This window comes from Patagioenas fasciata, chromosome 3 (genome assembly GCF_037038585.1).
Source record: "Patagioenas fasciata isolate bPatFas1 chromosome 3, bPatFas1.hap1, whole genome shotgun sequence".
NCBI lineage: Eukaryota > Metazoa > Chordata > Aves > Columbiformes > Columbidae > Patagioenas > Patagioenas fasciata.
In genome coordinates, this window is record NC_092522.1 from 57,817,516 (window position 1) to 57,835,490 (window position 17,975).

The 17,975-nt window shown below is 39.4% G+C and overlaps 1 protein-coding gene across 1 annotated transcript in view; it reads left to right on the plus strand.

Annotated features, from left to right (window-relative positions):
- UST (uronyl 2-sulfotransferase) overlaps positions 1 to 17,975 on the plus strand; it is a 167,523-nt gene that overhangs the window by 104,407 nt on the left and 45,141 nt on the right. The window lies entirely within an intron of this gene.

Sequence of the window (17,975 nt, forward strand, 5' to 3'; positions counted from 1 at the left end):
ATTCTATACAAGCTGAATCAGAAACACAGAAGCTAGGGAGGTGGTTGGTTTGTTTGCTACTGGTCTCTTTGCATGGACACCAACACCTCCCTAAGAAGACAAAATGGTGGAATTAATTCTTAGCCTCTCTATAATGGAGATCCAGTTTGATTGGACTCAGCCTTCAACCACATGTGAACCTGCAGAATGTTCATACAGCGGTGACAGGACAGCTTGATGATCTACTCCAAAATGTTTCAGGCCAGATATAATGTCAAAGCAAGAGTGGGCTGTGGCTTCTGGAGACCAAAGAGAGAGGATGTTTTGATGATGTTTTGGAGGGACAGTAGAGTACAAGGTGTGGTGTGGATGAGCCATAGAGCACAGCTCTGAATGACTGCCACACAACACCTTTCAGTCCTAGCTGAGGTTAGATGGGTCCAAGGAGGGCTGGATATTTTTCCGTAAGACAGGGCTGTATTGATTTCTTTCATACTTTACTACTGTTGTTTGTTATGCAAAGCCCTGTGAACAGACAATTATGAATAACTGAATGGACGAGGGTGTCAGCGTAACTATGTATAGCCTTAAACTTTAATGGTGTCTGCTGTATGGATATAATGATGAAAAGGGTTTCTTATTTGCTATATGTCTAGAAATACTGAAGAGGTCCCTGCATCAGCTGAGCAGGCTTCAACCTCCTGGTGTGCAGAGTTGGAAGGCAATCCCAACAGCTTCCTTGTCTGTGACCAGGACAGGGGGGTTACAGAAATGAGTGCGAGGTGGATGTTTTATTACATTCATTTTTTTTTAGCACTGTCATGTTTTCTTTTTTGAAAATGCTGAAAATGAGTGGTACAGTCTGTACTTCATTCTGAGTGCCTCTGCTTCTTATTTGAAGTGGAACATGCATTGATGAGCACCTCTCGTGACTGACTGACTCTGTAAAAGCTGGTATTAATCCAATAGTGTCTGTGGAGTTTAAGATGTGATGTGTACAGGCAGTGAAATTTTACTTCAAGCAGAACTGAAATGAATAGCTCTAATTCCTGTTGTTCATTTTGGTTTAAAAGTTAATAGAAACCACCTTGCATTTTCGTTTGCATTGGGATATTCTTTAAGAAATCGATTATTTCCATGCATACACACATGTCCACATACACAGATCAGTATGAAAGCTAAAATGAAAAGGAAATAAAAAGTGGCCATCTGAGGACAGTAGTTATTTTGGTCAAAAGGCAGTTTGTTGGTCTAAGGCACCAGCAGCATTTGTGCTTTTTCGTTTTGTTATTATCTCTTGGTAATTCAGTGTTAGAATCACAGAATGTCAGGGATTGGAAGGGACCTCAAAAGATCATCCAGTCCAATCCCCCTGCTGGAGCAGGAACACCTAGATGAGGTTACACAGGAAGGCGTCCAGGCAGGTCTTGAATGCCTTCAGAGTAGGAGACTCCACAAGCCCCCTGGGCAGCCTGTTCCAGTGCTCTGTCACCCTCACTGAGAAGAAGTTTCTTCTCAAATTTAAGCGGAACCTTTTGTGTTCCAGTTTGTACCCATTACCCCTTGTCCTATCATTGGTTGTCACCGAGAAGAGCCTGGCTCTATCCTCGTGACACTCAACCTTTATATATGTCTGTAAGCATTAATGAGGTCACCCCTCAGTCTCCTCTTCTCCAAGCTAAAGAGACCCAGCTCTCTCAGCCTTTCCTCATAAGGGAGATGCTCCACTCCCTTAATCATCTTTGTTGCCCTGTGCTGGACTCTCTCCAGCAGTTCCCTGTCCTTCTTGAACTGAGGGGCCCAAAACTGGACACGGTATTCCAGAGGTGGTCTCACCAGGGCAGAGTAGAGGGGAAGGAGAACCTCTCTCGACCTACTAACCACCCCCCTTCTAATACACCCCAGGATGCCATTGGCCTTCCTGGCCACAAGAGCACATTGCTGGCTCATGGTCATCCTGCTGTCCACCAGGACCCCCAGGTCCCTTTCCCCTACACTGCTCTCTAATAGGTCATTCCCCAACCTCTACTGGAACCTGGGGTAGTTCCTACCCAGATGCAAGACTCTACACTTGCCTTTGTTATATTTCATTACATTTTTCCCTGCCCAACTCTCCAGCCTATCCAGGTCTCACTGGATGGTGGCACAGCTTTCTGGCGTGTCAGCCACTCCTCCCAGCTTGGTGTCATCAGGAAACATTTTTGGAATCTGTCCTCCATCCCTCCTTGGCAGATTTTGCCTGTCACTTGCACTGCTCATAGGGGGCAGTTGCTCTTGTCAAAGTAATGTATAGGCTACCTGCCAGTGAAATTCATTTTAACAGAAGCCCCTCATTTCAAATGTTAAGCATTTTTAAGACTTGTGCTATCCAACCACATAAAATATTGCATGACTGCATTTTAATCTCTTCCTGAGTGGTGCAAGGAAATCTGCTGGCATACATTTTAAACTCAGGTAATGGATTTTGTGGAATGGTAGCCTCAGAAGTCTGCTAGATCAATTGCCTGATCTAGCTATGAAGAAAGTAAGCAGCCAGTCTTGCCTCCAAGCCTGAGCCAGTACAGCCCTTTAGCACAGGACTGATGACTGGCCTGATTGCTGGCTTCGTACCTTTCACAGTTCTTCCCCATTTTTATTTTTTTTTTAATTGAAAACTCAACATAAAGCATTGTTTTTTTACAGGGGACTGTTTAAAGAATAAGCCTAAATTTAGCGTGTTTGTTTCTATATTGATCAAGGTATTAAACCCAAGAAATCTGGGATGAGGTATTGCCTGACTGTGAGCAGATATGTGAAAGCGGGAGAAGGATATAGGAAGCTTTTACTTTTCCATCATGCCTCTGATCAAAAGCTAGGAAAATACAAAACTGCTGTTTGCTCCACAACATTGAGTTGATTGCCAGCGAACATGAGAAGCCTTGTATTGACAGCACTTACTGGCTTACACGATGGACTGGAGAAGCTGTACATGTAGCTCCTCTGTTTTACCAGGAGAGACAGGTTTGCCTTCAGAAATGTGTATTATACATCTTTTGAAACTGGGATATTAGGTGCTAATTGTGTGTTTCTCAACCGTGATGTTCCTGCCTTCCCACCTCTGGGAAGGTGGTGTGGGCAACTGGGAACCTTTCCAGGCCATCCTGGCACCTTAGTCAATAGCTGCCAACACTGGCCCTCTCCCTTGAAAAGCTGAGGGGCAGTGCGTGTTTTCTCTCAGAAATCATAGTGTGAAAATGTGGGAGCTCAGCACATCTATAAAGTGAGCTCTTAAGAGAGGAGAAGCATTTGCAGATCAGGTATTGTGCCTGATGAACTCCTGCTTGGCTGTGGGGTTGTTATATCCTTAATGGAGGCATTCCCTCTCCTCAATTCTGATTCTTAAGAAAAAAAGGGAGCACTGTTTAACTGAAATCTGAACTGCTGACATTGCAAAGATCAGAAATGGAGACAGAAATTTCCACCATTCACTGATCATTTGAAATTTTCTCTGAATAGAGCTTCAGGCTTTGACTCTGTTCCAGAGAAAACAACCACTCCTTCAGGAGTCAGATAAATTGTCTTAAATGTTTCGCTAAATGTCTGTGTTTACCAAAATTTAATTGAAAGCCAGAGTAGAAAACAAGCCCTTTATTCACAAGTCAGATATGGCAGAGGCAGCTGCTGCCATGTGAGACTTTCCACCCAGATCAACCAACCAGTTCTTTGCCCTGACCCAGTGCTTTCTCTGCTGGAGTGAGTTACTGTCAGTCACCTGAAGAGATCACTTCCAAGCTTCCCCAAAGTAAACAGTGGCAACATGTTAGCTTGGAATAGGGCAGAGAGGTGGTGGTCTGAGTCTCAAGCACATTCATGTGAGAGTCACCCTACCTTATGGTTCTGTAAGATGAGATAAATTCACATAAGTTAATTTAAGTCCATAGTAGTGAATGTGTTTGAGGTTGACCTAGAGTACTGCAAGTAAATATACTTCAATAAAGCAAGCAAGCCCTTATCAGTGCAGCTGGTACCAAGCAGAAGAAAAATATGCACCAGGTGATTTAGTTTAAGGCTTAAAAGTGCAGAAGATGGCAAGTACTCCTGATAAAGAAAGGGACTACCATAAATATTTGAAAACGTTGTATTAAAATTGTCCTTTCCAGAAGGTTTGTTAATAATTACCTGTATTTATTACAACTGCAGCGTGAGGCATCAAATATAAAAGGTATGTATGGGGTTTTCATTTTTCCTTAATACTTGCTAAACCTTTGATCTAAGCTAAGGCTGAAGGAGTGTGTGAAGCACTGTGAGCTGTGTATTGTTGCCTGGATCACAGGAAATCTGGTTATATGCGATTCTGATCTGTGTTAGGCTCATGAATAGTATGGCTCCTAACTCAGTCAAGTGTAAGATCTAAATATCTTTGAGCTAATTTTTCGGAAGAGAGAGGTTTTGTATAAAAAATGATCATTCAGTAAATTACTAAATTCTCACCTTCCTATAGGACATTTCACATTTTCGTTATAATTAGCAGTTGAGTTTGCACCACATCTCTGTCATGCTGAGCATAGTCTTTCAGCTTCACCTCTGAAAATAAATATGCTTTCTTCAGGTAAAAATAAAAATATTTTAACAATATTCAGCCTTGGTTTCACTAAAGATTACTCATGCAAGTAATCCCATAAAGGAGCATCGGTCTTTTTGTCTTTTAAATTAAATGTTAAAATATTTGTTAACAGCGTCTTAAAATTACTGTAAAAGAGGGAAGTAAAATTCAAAGAACATCAGGGAACTTACAAGTCAAATTTCTTGCAGTAGAGACCTTTCTTGTGGCAAAGATTGGCTTTTCTTGCTAAGTATTTAAACCAATGTTGTTTAGGTTATTTCATGAAGTTCAAACAAACTTACAGAAAAAGCTGAATTTTTAAACTCCGTAGAAAAATTTTTTGTATTCCTGAATTTTGAGAATTTATATTTGAGTACATTGTTTTTAATTAACATACTAAAATTGGCTAGGCATATTTAGTGAATTATGTTTATCTCCAAATTTTTATCTACAATGAAAAATAGTCTTTTACAAGTTGCATTGGTTTTCTGCTGGCAGCTAGCTGTCTGGGTTCCTGTCTTTATCTGGATAACAGAAACATTTAACCATGGCTAATTGTATTGTGAATTGTCATCAGTAGTAACACATTGAGCTTTCTCCTTCATGACTTTAGGTACATTTCGTGGAGCTTTTCAGTCTGCCAGGGACGTGGCCTCCAGGAGAGACCATGGTATGGAGTCCATGCCTGCACCTCCTGACTGTCACTCTTGTGTGTTTCTGTATAAAAAAAAGGCAGTGGGAGGGTTGCCTACCTGCTGGTTTGGTGAAGAGGTTTCATATGTATATGGGATTTTTCTGCTGAGTACGTCACAAAGGGGCCACGTGTGTTTGTTGATTGAAACTTGGAACTTTTGGGGAGGGTCTAGTGAACTTGGTTAACATTATTTGTATTGGAAATCTAAAGGCATGCAAAGGTTAAAATTATTTGCCTATGTCTGTGCAGCACAAACCAGAGTTAAATATATACATCAAAAAGTGCAGCTGGGTTCTGAGCTGTAGTTAAGAGACTAAACATTTTATGCATCCTCAATGTTTTCCCTAGCTTACACCCGTACATACAGTAGTCATTTTGCTCCCTGTGTTATATGTTGGTGCTGAGATGGTTTGAATCAATCGCTGGACGTCCCACAAGGTGTCCCGATGTGGAGTGGAGCTGCTTGGGGGATCCCACAGTAGCATCAATCTCTGTGGTGGGGATGGGGCTGCCAGGAGGGCATGGCAGAAATGCAGCCACATGTCAGCTGACCCCCACAGAACAGTTTGCTGCTTCTTCCCTCTAATGAGAGCTTTTAATAGTCTCCAGCTGTTCCCTTTTACTGCATTAACTCTCCACAGCAGAATTTCTGGCCCATTTTTGTAACTCTTCATCTGCTGTCTGTGCTCTAAAGCACCATCTTTCCCTTAGATTCTCCGATTTTGTATTAATAATTTATTGAGCCACAAAGTTAATGATAATTCAGACCTCAGCTGGAGAAGAGACTGATTAAACAACTTATAAAATGTAATATTAAAGGAAATGTTTTCATGGCTAGACATTTACTTTTCCGTGACTTTAATTTACAAACCAATATTTTTTAATGTTCCCCTGTGGAGTTTGCATTCCAAATATTGCAGCTTTATGCAATTATATGAGTGTGAGAAAATATGCCTTCCTAATCTGTTTTCCTTTACTGGTCTGAGCCAATTACACGTTGTAAATAAGCAATATACCATTGGTTAAGGTTGCAGCACTAAAATCTTTCTTGTAATTCATAATGCATACTTATATTAATCGCAAAGAAATAAAGGAATGGTATTAATAAAATCTAAATCTTTTGTCCTTTTAGTGGAGGCAGGATGCAGGATAACCACAATATTTTCATTCAGAATGTAAAAACTTGAGGTATTTTTTTCATACAACATTCTACTGGTCTGAAAATTTATAGCTGTTGCAAATGTCTAGAAAATACACGAGAAATCAGAAGCCAAGTAACAGCAGAGTCTCAGTCACTAAGTACTTACATTCTTATTTAAACTTAATGTTACTACAGGGTCTTAGCACCACCAATAAGCAGTATGTTATTTAAGACCTTTATATATATAGTAATTTGTTTAAACACCTTTTAAGTAAGTTGAGAATTATGAATCTTCATTTTTATGGTGATTCTGCCAAGTTTGTTATTTATGCCTTTCTGAGCATGAATACAAGATAGCTCTTGATGTTCTTTTTTGGTTTTTTACATATTGTGGTAGCCTAGGGAACTAGTTTTCTCCAGTTTCTCTATAGGAAGCTATTGTTTGTAGAGTGGAAAATCCCAAACAAAGAACAAAGAGTCTAATATATTGATGCTGGCCTTCTAAGGCCACATGAACTGTATAAGAGAAAAGAATACGTCCATGTTATGTTTTCAGGAGATATATTTTCGGAGGTTGAAACAAGAACAGAAAGGAGCATTATTGTGTAGCCCAGGGATAAAAGGCAGCCTTGCTTTTAGTGAGCGCAGGAAAGTGGTTTGGGGAGTGGGGGGAATAATCCGTATTTCACATAGAAGATGATGGATTTTCAGAAGACTGTTGCCAGACAGGAATGTGATCTTGTGTGTGTGGTGGATGATTCTACCATAGCATCATCTCAGTTCTCAGTAGCACTCAAAAAAAGACAAATCAAAAGCAATAGAGAACAAAACATAGAACCTCATTGTGTATAAATCTGTGTAGCGTGGCTGTATTTGACTTCTTTCATTTCTCATGTGTGACCTCCTGTTCCCAAAATGGGTTTGGAAGAACTGGAAAATACACAGAAACAGGGAGGAGCAATGATGAAAGGATGGAATAATTTCCATACACGGATTGATGAAGATTAGGACTCCAGATGAGGAAGAAATAAACAAGAGAAAGGATATGAGAAGACATGTTTGCAGGAGGCATGGAAAAGTTGCATCACGGATGATTGCTTGTGGGCTGTTTCAGTACCAGACCTAGAAGATCTCAAATGAAATGGGCAGTTGCCAGATCCAGGAAAGAGCAGAAAGATGCAATGGTTTGGACAACATGTAGTTAGGCTGTGGGAGTCCTTGCTGAACATTGTTGTGGATAACAGTTTATATGTATTCAAAAAGGAAATATTTTAGGAAACATTTCTTTACAGAGGGGATCATCAAACAATGGAATGGGCTCCCTAGGGAGGTGATCAATGCCCCAGTCTTGTCAGTGTTTAAGGGTCATTTGAACAGTGGCCTTAATAACATGCTTTAGCTTTTGGCCAGCTTGGAAGTGGCCAGGCAGTTGGACTACATGGTCATTGTAGGTCTCTTCCAACTGAAATATTCTATTCTACTCTGCTCTATTTTAAAATAGTAAATACGTAGCCCTCAAAGGTTATTAATGATGAAGGCAAGATCTCTTCATCAGAAAATCTCTGATGAGTACGTAGCCAGAGCCTCAGGTGTATCCAAAAAAGGGTCCTGTGCATACAGTAGATGTTCCTCATATCCCATACTGATTTTCTGAAATTAGTGACTGCTATGGGAAAGTCAAAACCAAACTTCATCATTACATAGTTAAAAATGAATTCTGCTACTATGTGACTTATATAAGATAGTTACCATTAGAGACATATCTAGTTGAATGCATTGTATCTTGACTTCAAAGCAATTGAGTGTTCTTGAGTATCATGCCATAGTGCCTAAGGTTTCATTGTCTTACAGCTCTGCTCATCAAATGAATTTTTTGCGATTTCCAAACTGATGTTTAAGCTCCTAATTGTTAATGTTGTCATGACTATTCTCAAATTTATCTTAAAAAGCTAAGATACTAATACATTTCAAGTATGAAATTAATCTACAATGTTACTTTATGAACTGCTAATAGCAAAGGTACCAAAACAGAAGATGTGAAAATCCTGAAGAGAGTGGCTTTAAGCATTTTTTTTCAGTGCATGCTTTCCACAAAGTAGAGTCTCTTGATTTTGATGTACAGTAGTTTTGGAATGGGTGAGTTTCAGGTGTTTTGATAGTTTTTGTGAGTCTTGATTTGAGTATTTGCGTTTTCAGTTCTCATGTATTCTGTTAATGTGAAAGCAACAGGAAGACATATTTAAGGAGACACTTTAATGGTTCCCAGTAAGTGATGACTTAATGACAGCTGGCAAGTAACCATTGCAGGTGAATAGAAACAAGAGAATCTGTGTGATGAGAATGTTATCTTCAGTGCATAGTCCAACATTTTGTGCGTTGTGAAGGTGGGGAGTAGTCTTTAGCAGTCGTCAAGTAAAATTAATTATATATTTATATTTTGTTTGTCTAAAGTTGAAACAGAACGGTTTTTAGAACTGCAGTGTTTTATCATCCAGAAGAAAAGAGTGCCTCCAGTTTCTGTTTCAGTTAGTATAAATTTTCAAATTGACCAGCAAATAGTCTGTTTTTAAAAGATCATATAGGGGTGGAGGGGTGTATATTTAGAAGCAGAAGTCTGACTTTTTGAAATGTTTGGTGTTGCATTTGTGTTTAATTTAAAATGTTTTCAAGACTTGTCTAATGAAATCAGGGTAGCCTTCCCTAGAAAACCCTATAAAACACCCTTCTATGTACACTCCTTGCTAGGAGTAGACCTGTTTCCGTTTCCTTGTTACTTTATGCTCTAACCACCTTAAATGAAAACTATTTTATTGGCAGTGTGATGGGGAAGGAAATGGCAGAACCTTTTAGTCCTCTTGATAGAGGAAGGGCAGAGAGAGGCAGCCATCCCCTTACTGCCAGTATATTGAATGTGTTCAGGCTGTGGCATGATAATGTAATTTCAAGCAGTCAGATATTCACTCTGTAGGTGTCAGATCCTGCAGGAACTGACAACCCATGAGAATAAAACTGAGTTTATTAGCCCGTTTTATTCCTTGTCTGTCATTCTCCTTCCTCTTTCCTTTTTGTGGTTTATACATGAGTTTTCTGGCTTTTAGCATTGCCAGTGAAGTGAAATAAAGTAAAATCCTGATCTCTGTAACTCATTAGCTAAAGCAAAGCTGAAGCTCTGAGCTGGTGGATGGCAGGGAGAATTCAGGGTGGTGGGGTTAGAAGAACTGCCTGCCCATGGTGTGTGGCTGACACGGTGATGGATAGCCATGTTTTTCTAAAAGTATCCAAGATTTTCCTGGGCTTTAGGTGTTTGTTGTCAATAAAATATTTTCCTATCATGTAATTTTTGGTAGTGGTGTGGACTCTTCTGTTGACTGCAGAATGACTGGGTCACACTTGTGAATTCTGTATTTTTAAGGCTCTGAAGTAGTTTATTTTGAAACCACACGGAAGCAGAGATGGCATGTTGCAGGAAAAAAGGACATTTGGTGCCCAGACATACTCAAGACTTAGTTTGTCCTAATTCTTCTGAAGTCTCCAGGGTTTATTCTAGGCTACTGTCATGGTTTAACCTGAGCTAGCAATACAATCACAATAGCCACTCCATCACCCCCCTCCCCACTATCCCAAATAGGGCAGCGAATCAAAAGGGAAGGGAGAAACTTGGGCTGAGATAAGCACAGTTCAATAAAATAACAAAATACTAATATACTACTAGTAAAAAAATATATATATAATAGAAATAGAATATAAAATAAAAGATACTCAATGCAATTCCTCACAAACCTTGTCCGCAACAAGCAGCCAGTCCCAGTAAGCAAAACCTGGTCCCAACAGCCGATCCCAGAGAGAGAGAAGAGGAAAAAGGCAGAAAGGCCCAGAGGCCTCTGCAAAACAGTGGGATGGCAAAAGGCCAAACTAAACGTCTCAAACAGAACTCTCCCAGCTCTGACAAAGAAAGCGAAGAAAGTCAAGAAGTGAGAGAGAGCAACCAGAAGATCCCAGCTCTCCTAAAATATGAAGCATGACACTGATGGGATGAAATACTCTTATTGATCGGTCTGGATGTCAGTCAAGCTCTGCCACATCCATGCCCCTCTTCCTTGACGCCTCACACCTGTAAGCAGGGTGCTCAGAACGTCCTTGGCACTCAGACCAGAGCAATTAAAAACACTGACTCTGTCCCAGGGTGTTATCTCTTGTTCTCAAACAAAGTTCAGATAATGACCATGCTAGCTATGAAAAAGAAGGGTTTCTAACTGCATGAAGACAATTAACTCATATTCAGTCAAACCGAGTGAAACCTTGTGCCTGGTTCCATCTCATATGGACCCCAGGGCCTGCTGGAGCACAACTACATGAAGACAATGTAGCATTAGTAGTAAGTAAATGTAATGAAGAGATTTAAATTTTAAGGGTCTTGTCTTCACAACATTGTGAACACAATGCACTGCATACTGAGTAGTGTTTATTTTTTCTCTTCATTTAAGAATAAAATTGACTACAAATACTGACTGACTACACACACGCAGATAAAGAACCTTTTGTACAATAGGGAAAATGAAGCACAAAGGCACAAATTTAGTTTTTGTTTCTGTTTCATTACAGAATGAGCAGATCTGAACTGGGGAATAGTTCTTTCCAAACAACAGGTGCTGGCTGTCTAGTCTTGCACTGTTTACTTCAGTATGCTCCTGTGGTGTAGAAATGTGCATTCATGTTTCTACAAAACAACAAACCAAATGCCATAGGTTTGTGTTGGCAACTGGATTGGGATGTTCTCTCCAGCTCCTTGGCCCTGCCTGGCAAGTAGCTGGTGTGCTTTCCCACAGGACTTCTCTTCAGGTGTCAGATATTCCAGAAAGCAGATTTTCCATCATGGCATAAAGAGTACTGCTACAGATGCCTCTGTTTTTATTTTTTGTCCTTAGAGTTTTGTATATTTTTTTGTTTGTTTCATTTTTTTTGCAAGAATGTTACTTGTGTTATGAGGTTATCAGCATACTAACGCCTTCAGTTGAATTAACATTTTTAGTATGGAGGTTCCAGGCTTGCATTAGATGTCCTCTCCTACCATTTTTTTACTGAGGGGGAATATGGAAGGATGAAGGACTTCAGACAATGAGGTGATGGATTGTCTTCTTTGCCAGACAGTTGCTTAGTGCAGGAGCTTTGGGAGACTAATGGCTTCTGTGCCCTGAGACGAGGATGGTTTCAAACCACATGCTCTAAGGTGTCTTGGCACCTTAATGAAATGGAAACCCAATGGAAATAACTCCAGGCATCTGAGGGATACTGATGCTCACAGGAGTCCTTCAAAAAAGTCTGCACACCCTGATTCCTTCAACGTTTTTGTAGTGGATGTCACTTGAATTCTAAAGAAAAGTATAAAAGCAGCTTTGCATAACTTGGTGAGATGATGTTGCCAGAAGAAAACATGAGGGAATAGACTGTGACAAACTGCAAACCTGTATTTGTTGACATTGTGTTGGGGTTTGGGGTGTTTGGCCATTGTTTCCTTATAGTCAGCCAAGTAAGGAAGGCTATTGCTATCAGGAGCTCATCTTTTTCATAGTTGTTATTATTCCAGCTTATTTAAAGAAAGAAATGAGAGAGCACAAGGAACAGGTATCAACTGTTTCAAATGTGCTTTTTTTTTCTTTAACATGACTATTTAAAGTTGAATTACCTTACTCGAAAATACACGTGTCCCTCACCAATTTGCTGAAGACTGTGTGGTTGTGAGCTGTCATGGGAATGGTGGGGGCCTGTCTTGAATAAAAAGGTACAATTCCATCTTTCAGAATAAGCGGCAAACCTTCTCTGTCAGTTGAGAAAACACATTGCCCATGAACAAGATAGGAAAATTCTCGTATAAAGTAAAAGCAGTGTTCACTTCTTCTGGTTTTATTCTAAGCATTCTTTTATTTTTTTTTTCTTGTTGACTAGTATTTTCAAAGCTCCTCTGTTCCTTGTAACTATAGTTGCTTTACATAAAATCAAAACCAAACACCAAAAAAACCCGCAACAAAGGGTGTTTAGCTGATTATTTGTTGTTCTGGTCTCTGGAAAATGGAGTCCCATTGTTTCAGCAAAGCTGCCTACTGCTCAGTGAATTATTGAAACACAGTCTAGTCAGGTTACCTTGAACACAATTTTTTCCTATGAACTTTAATCCAAGCAAAGTAAGCCACTATTCATAACTGAGCTTGTCAGGAGTAATTTCCTTTTTCTTGAGGAAAAATCTACTAACCAGTGGCAAATAGGAAACTTCCATGGTGAATATGGACTGCTAAATGAGATTTTTTTAAAAAAAAATTTATTTTCTGTTCTCTTTAAAAGAAAAAAAGGAAGCGACCAGAACTAAAGTTCTCATCAGTGGTTGAAGGAAAAAATAAAATCTAATCCAAAGAGATGATGTCTTTGATAAATAGGAAGAAAAGAAGCAGATTTTACACTTTTTGTTCTCCTTCCAGCAGGGTTATTAACCTCCATTATCTTATAATTGATCTTGTTACTTGCTGTGCTTTTTGAAGCCTTAGCACCTGAGATGAGGGCATTGAAAGATTCTGGGTTCCCATATGGGGAGGAAGGCATGGTTTTGTTTTTCACAGTGGTAGAAAGAACTTCAGCACATAACTCAAGATTCAGAAAATAAAAAACGAGGCAAATAGGAACATCAATTATGCCTCTGAACCTTATAATTTTAGGAGTGTTTAAATACTTGGAGTTGTCAATAGTGTGATAGTCCTGTCAAACTGAAAAGTGGAATCAATATGTTTGTTCCATTTTGTGGCTGCCATGAGGAATGGCAGTGCTGCGAATGATGCTGAGGATCAGTAATTTTCCAGAAAAGCATTAGAACTGTTCAGCACGGGGAAGTTTATAACTAGGGAAAGGAAACAGAGGCAGCAGAGCAGAAACCACCCCCAGCTGCAGCAGCAGGGAGGCCACTAGCAGAAGCAAGGTGGTGGTGTTCTCTGCTCTGCACCTCCTTCTGCATTTCAGCCCCGAGAGATGAAGGGCGAGATTCAAAGCCAGGTGATGCTGGGGAGAAGGGTGATAAGAAAGCAGAATTAGAACACAACTCACACTTCTAGCTCTTTTCTGAACATTCAAAAGGTTTGTGGTGAAGTGCCACCACAAATGTAGTAGGTGGAGGGGACGTAAAAGACATTTAGACCTTACTGCTAAGAGGAAGACAGTTATTTTTTTTCTAAAAGTCAGTACTGTGCTTTTAAGATTTATCGGCTGACTTAAAACAATGGGCAAAACCAAGTAAATTTATAACCTGTACTGCATTATTATTGTCATATACCTTCTTCTTTCTTAATGGAGAGGTCAGCAGCAGGTTTCTTTTTTGCTAAGCAGTGTATTTGATGTGACTGGATAATTTCAGGTGCACATCACAAGCTGTTGCATACAGTCCCTCTCCCATTAGCATCACTGAAAGGGAATTGTATCACTGGAATTCATGACAACAGATACTCTAAGCTATTAATGTAACTGAGCAGTATATTGAAATAAAACTTTGAAGATGCAGCAGCTAGCCAGTATTCATTTTCTCTAGTTAAAATTTTGCAGCAGATGCAGATGAAAGAAGCTTAGTAATTAAAAGAAACACTGCTTTTCTGAAGCATGCAATATTTTTTTTAGATTTCTTGTGGCATATCTTTCCTTCTCCATGTGTATACTCTTTCAATTTGAAGACTTATATTGAATAAAGTAGGCATTTTCCTCCCTGATTCTTTTCACTTGAAATTCTGTAAAAATATATGCAAATAGAATAACCTCTCTTGTTTGTTTTGCCTCTGTCTTGGTGGGATGTACCAGAGCAATAACATTTAATGTTCATTGCCAATTAAATTAATTTCCTTTTGGCTCATGGGTTGCTTCTTTCTGACATTTTTAACATCCAGAGTTCTAATACTTGTTTTAATAAGCCTCTTTTACACTCTGGTATTGTTGGAAATATTTTTTGTGGACCTCTACTAAAAATAGTGTAATGCTAGCTTCAAGATGATGTGGCATTCATAGAACTTAAATGTGTTTCTGTTAGCCCAAACCTCAAAAATGTAATTACTAAAATTTGCTGAGCATAATTTTTGTGCATGCAGTCAAGCTTTAAAGGAATGAGAATATTTGACCGGGGAAAGAAAACGTGAGAAAAAATGTGAACTACAGAAATGCCTTGTTATTAAAATAGCTGTGCCTGTATTGTAGCAACGGAGCAATATTTTGAAACACGGAACTCCTGTGATATCTGTGGAAATGACATTGTGTCATATGTAAAGGTGTGAACTTTCTGCTTTAACGTTTCTTGAGACATGAGCACCATCCTGCCCAGCCGGGGAAGTCAGTACCTGGGCAGAGGCTAAAGGGTTGCTTCACCTCCAGTGTCCTCCCAGCTCCTGACATTCTCCTGCTTACCAATTTCCTGAGAAAAACACTGCTTCTATATAGATCGACCTTTCTTCTATGAATATATCTTTTATCATTTCCTTTTTAATTATTATTAAAGACTTAGATTTTGTTTTAAAACCAGTTGTACCTTTGTCATGCAGAGTATCCTGTTGCAAGAACGTATGCATTTACCACCACTGAATTTCTTTTAGCATTTTATTGCCTGATCAGCAAGGATAGGGCCCTTGTATAACTCCTTGAGGTCAGATTTCTTATCTGCTCTCATTATGATTCCCTGAAAAATTCACTGCTTCACTGTTAACCCTTCTTTGTTATGCATGAGAGATGTTTTGGCGCTGATGCTGTGCAACCCTACTCAGTGTCTCAACCGACTAATAAAATTAGCCACTTTATTCATCTCCTTAGCTTCATGTGTTTTTTTCAGCTTCTCCACTGTTTTTTTTGTTGTTTCCCTGAGTATTTAGGAACACAGGACTGTGTTTATCACATCTTTAGTGACTGAATCAAAGACGTTGAAAACTGGAGAGACACAACTTTCTCTGCTGATGTTGATTCTTCGCCTTCTTCATTATAGTGTCATCTAATACTACCTGGTTCTGGCAATCTTCTATTCCTACTATCCATTTTTTCTAAAGCATCTTTGACTGTCATTTCAGTTCAATACTGTTTTTCTCCTGACTTACATGCTCTCTAGAGGGCCCTTTTTTGTATGTGAAAGCATCCCAGATCTGCCGTGGTGTTTTTTGTGGCATGATTTTTCATTCTGAGCAATCTGTAGTGCGTATCACTGCTCAGTTGCGAGCAGGGCTTGCTCTCAATCCAGGATACACCGAGTCTTAGTATTATAATGTGCTTGACTGGACAGTGAGTCTTTTAACATATTAACAGTGTGGTGTATTAATAGAGGTGATGATCTGCAGTGTAGCACAAATGATTTCTGGGATCCAGCATTTCAGGTCAAACAAAAGATACTGGGCTTCAGAAGCCAGAGGCATGAAATTATTCCTTAATTCCCTCCATGGCGCTTTCTTCTTCAGAGACACCAGCAGGGTATTTTGTGCTTTACTCTGAGCTGAAAAAGCCTGAGTTAGAAAGTGTTCTGGTTTAGGACTTGTACGAAATTGAAGAGAGTCCAGAAGATGATCTTAAAAAGGAAATACTGTAGAGAAATGCAAATCTCCAGATGAATAAAAATGTGCTGTGAAGCAGATGTCCTTCAGTTATTCGTTGTGTTCATCAAGAACAAGACTAAAAGGAGTTTCCTTAAGTTACATTAAGGTGTTTCCACATCAGATAGCAGTAAAGGTTTTCTGACAGTAGGAGCAGCAAAGCACTGGTAGGAATTAGAGAGAGATGTGACCATGTTTATGAACAGATTGGACAAATTACACTCTGAAATTTAGATAAGCTTGGTTCTCCCCTCGCAAAGGCTGGACTAAAATGCCTGTTGAGGCTCTGGGTTTGCTGTAGCAGCCGTCCCTCCCAGGACGGGCAGCAGCCAGGGCTGTGCTGCATTGCCGGGTACGGGTGCAACCACCCTGGCAGGAGGATCCTCGCCCACCACCTGCATGTCTGTCCACTTCAAGCCCACTGACTTCAGCCTCATAGTCAGCTCCAGGCTGAGACCATCATCTGTCAGAGAATATCTTTATCTGTACTCGAGAGTTATCTTTTCTGAGTGTAAATTGCTGGATGTATCTGTCAACTCACCGCTTTTCTCACAGGCATCTGCTGGCTGGGGTCCAGCAGTGCTGCATTAGGGAGGACTGAGAAATCCCTGAGGTCAGGGGTGTTCCCTGCTCAGCATTTGCAGAATTGAATGTATGCCATCACTAATTGACTTTATTAAGGGTCATCATCGGAGCAGACTAATTTTCCAGGTTCTTTTATGAATAGGTGTTAGTAAACAGCATTAACAGATGTACTGTCTCCCTGCTGTTAGTTGCTACTGGGATTCATTCTTGATTGCAGTGTAATGATCTGTATTTTTGGTCTTCCTTGGATCTGTGCCCTCTGTAACAGGATGGTTATTTAATGCTTATACACTTCTTCCAGCTGGCAGGCACTCTCCCTTTTTTGGCATGATTTCTTTCTATTTTTTTCATATATTTCCCATGCTAAGACAGTTTGAGGTGAAAAATACAAAAGCAATGGAAAAGATACAAGAAAGTGCCTGTTTAAAACTGTAAGGTGATTCCATTCTAACTGGTAAAACTGGTATTTGACAAATTAATAATACAATTTCTCGTAACAGAGAAGAGAGAAAAATATCCGCCTATGCATTTTCTCCATGTTATACATCATTATAAGTTAGAAAATTGGGACTTACAAATGTGTTTAATGTTTATCACAATCCAAATAGTAGCCTTTGTGGGCATAGTTCATCACCTCTGTTATGTTAAAGCCAGAAGAAGTTTGTATATTAATTAATAATTTATGTCTCTGCTAAATTAAAATGTAGACAGCAGAAAATGCTGTTTTATTAGCTGCTGCTTCACTTGCTAGGATGCCAGGAAGAAGAGCTGAATACATTGTTGGCAGGAAAACCAGGCAAATTAGCTCAGCCAAAAGAGTCTGTCAAAAAGAAACAAGTGGGAATTAAACTTGGCAACCTATTTGCTTATGTGGTCTGGGGGAAAAAATGAAAAACACGTATTTTGCTGGACAAGATTGGAAAGTCAATTCAAACAAAATGCAGAATTATCCTCTACCACCAAAAAAAAAAAAAAAAAAGGAAATCTGTGCTGATGTACAGACAGCACAGATTGAATCTAAACAAGCCATAGGCTACCCTAGGGTAGCTTTAAAAAGCCAAGTTTCCTCATTAGAGCACAATTAAAGCACAATTAAAAGATTACTTACATGAACCAGCCTTCATATCCTAGCATTTAAAAATATTTTCTCTTTTTCTCCAGATTTTAATAATAGAATTTTCTCTTGAATAATTGTACACTTGCAATACAGGCTTTTTTAATGAAAGAAAAGTTATCTAATACTATGAAACAAAATGAAGTTTCATTAACTTGCAAGTATAAATGTCTAGCCTACTGATGCAGTTACTGAGGAAAAGTATCAAGCTTTGAGAAGAGGAATAGAAGGGGTTCTCATAATAGAAATTTCTAGTAATAGAAAGGGTTCTACTAAATGGGGTTATGTCAGGC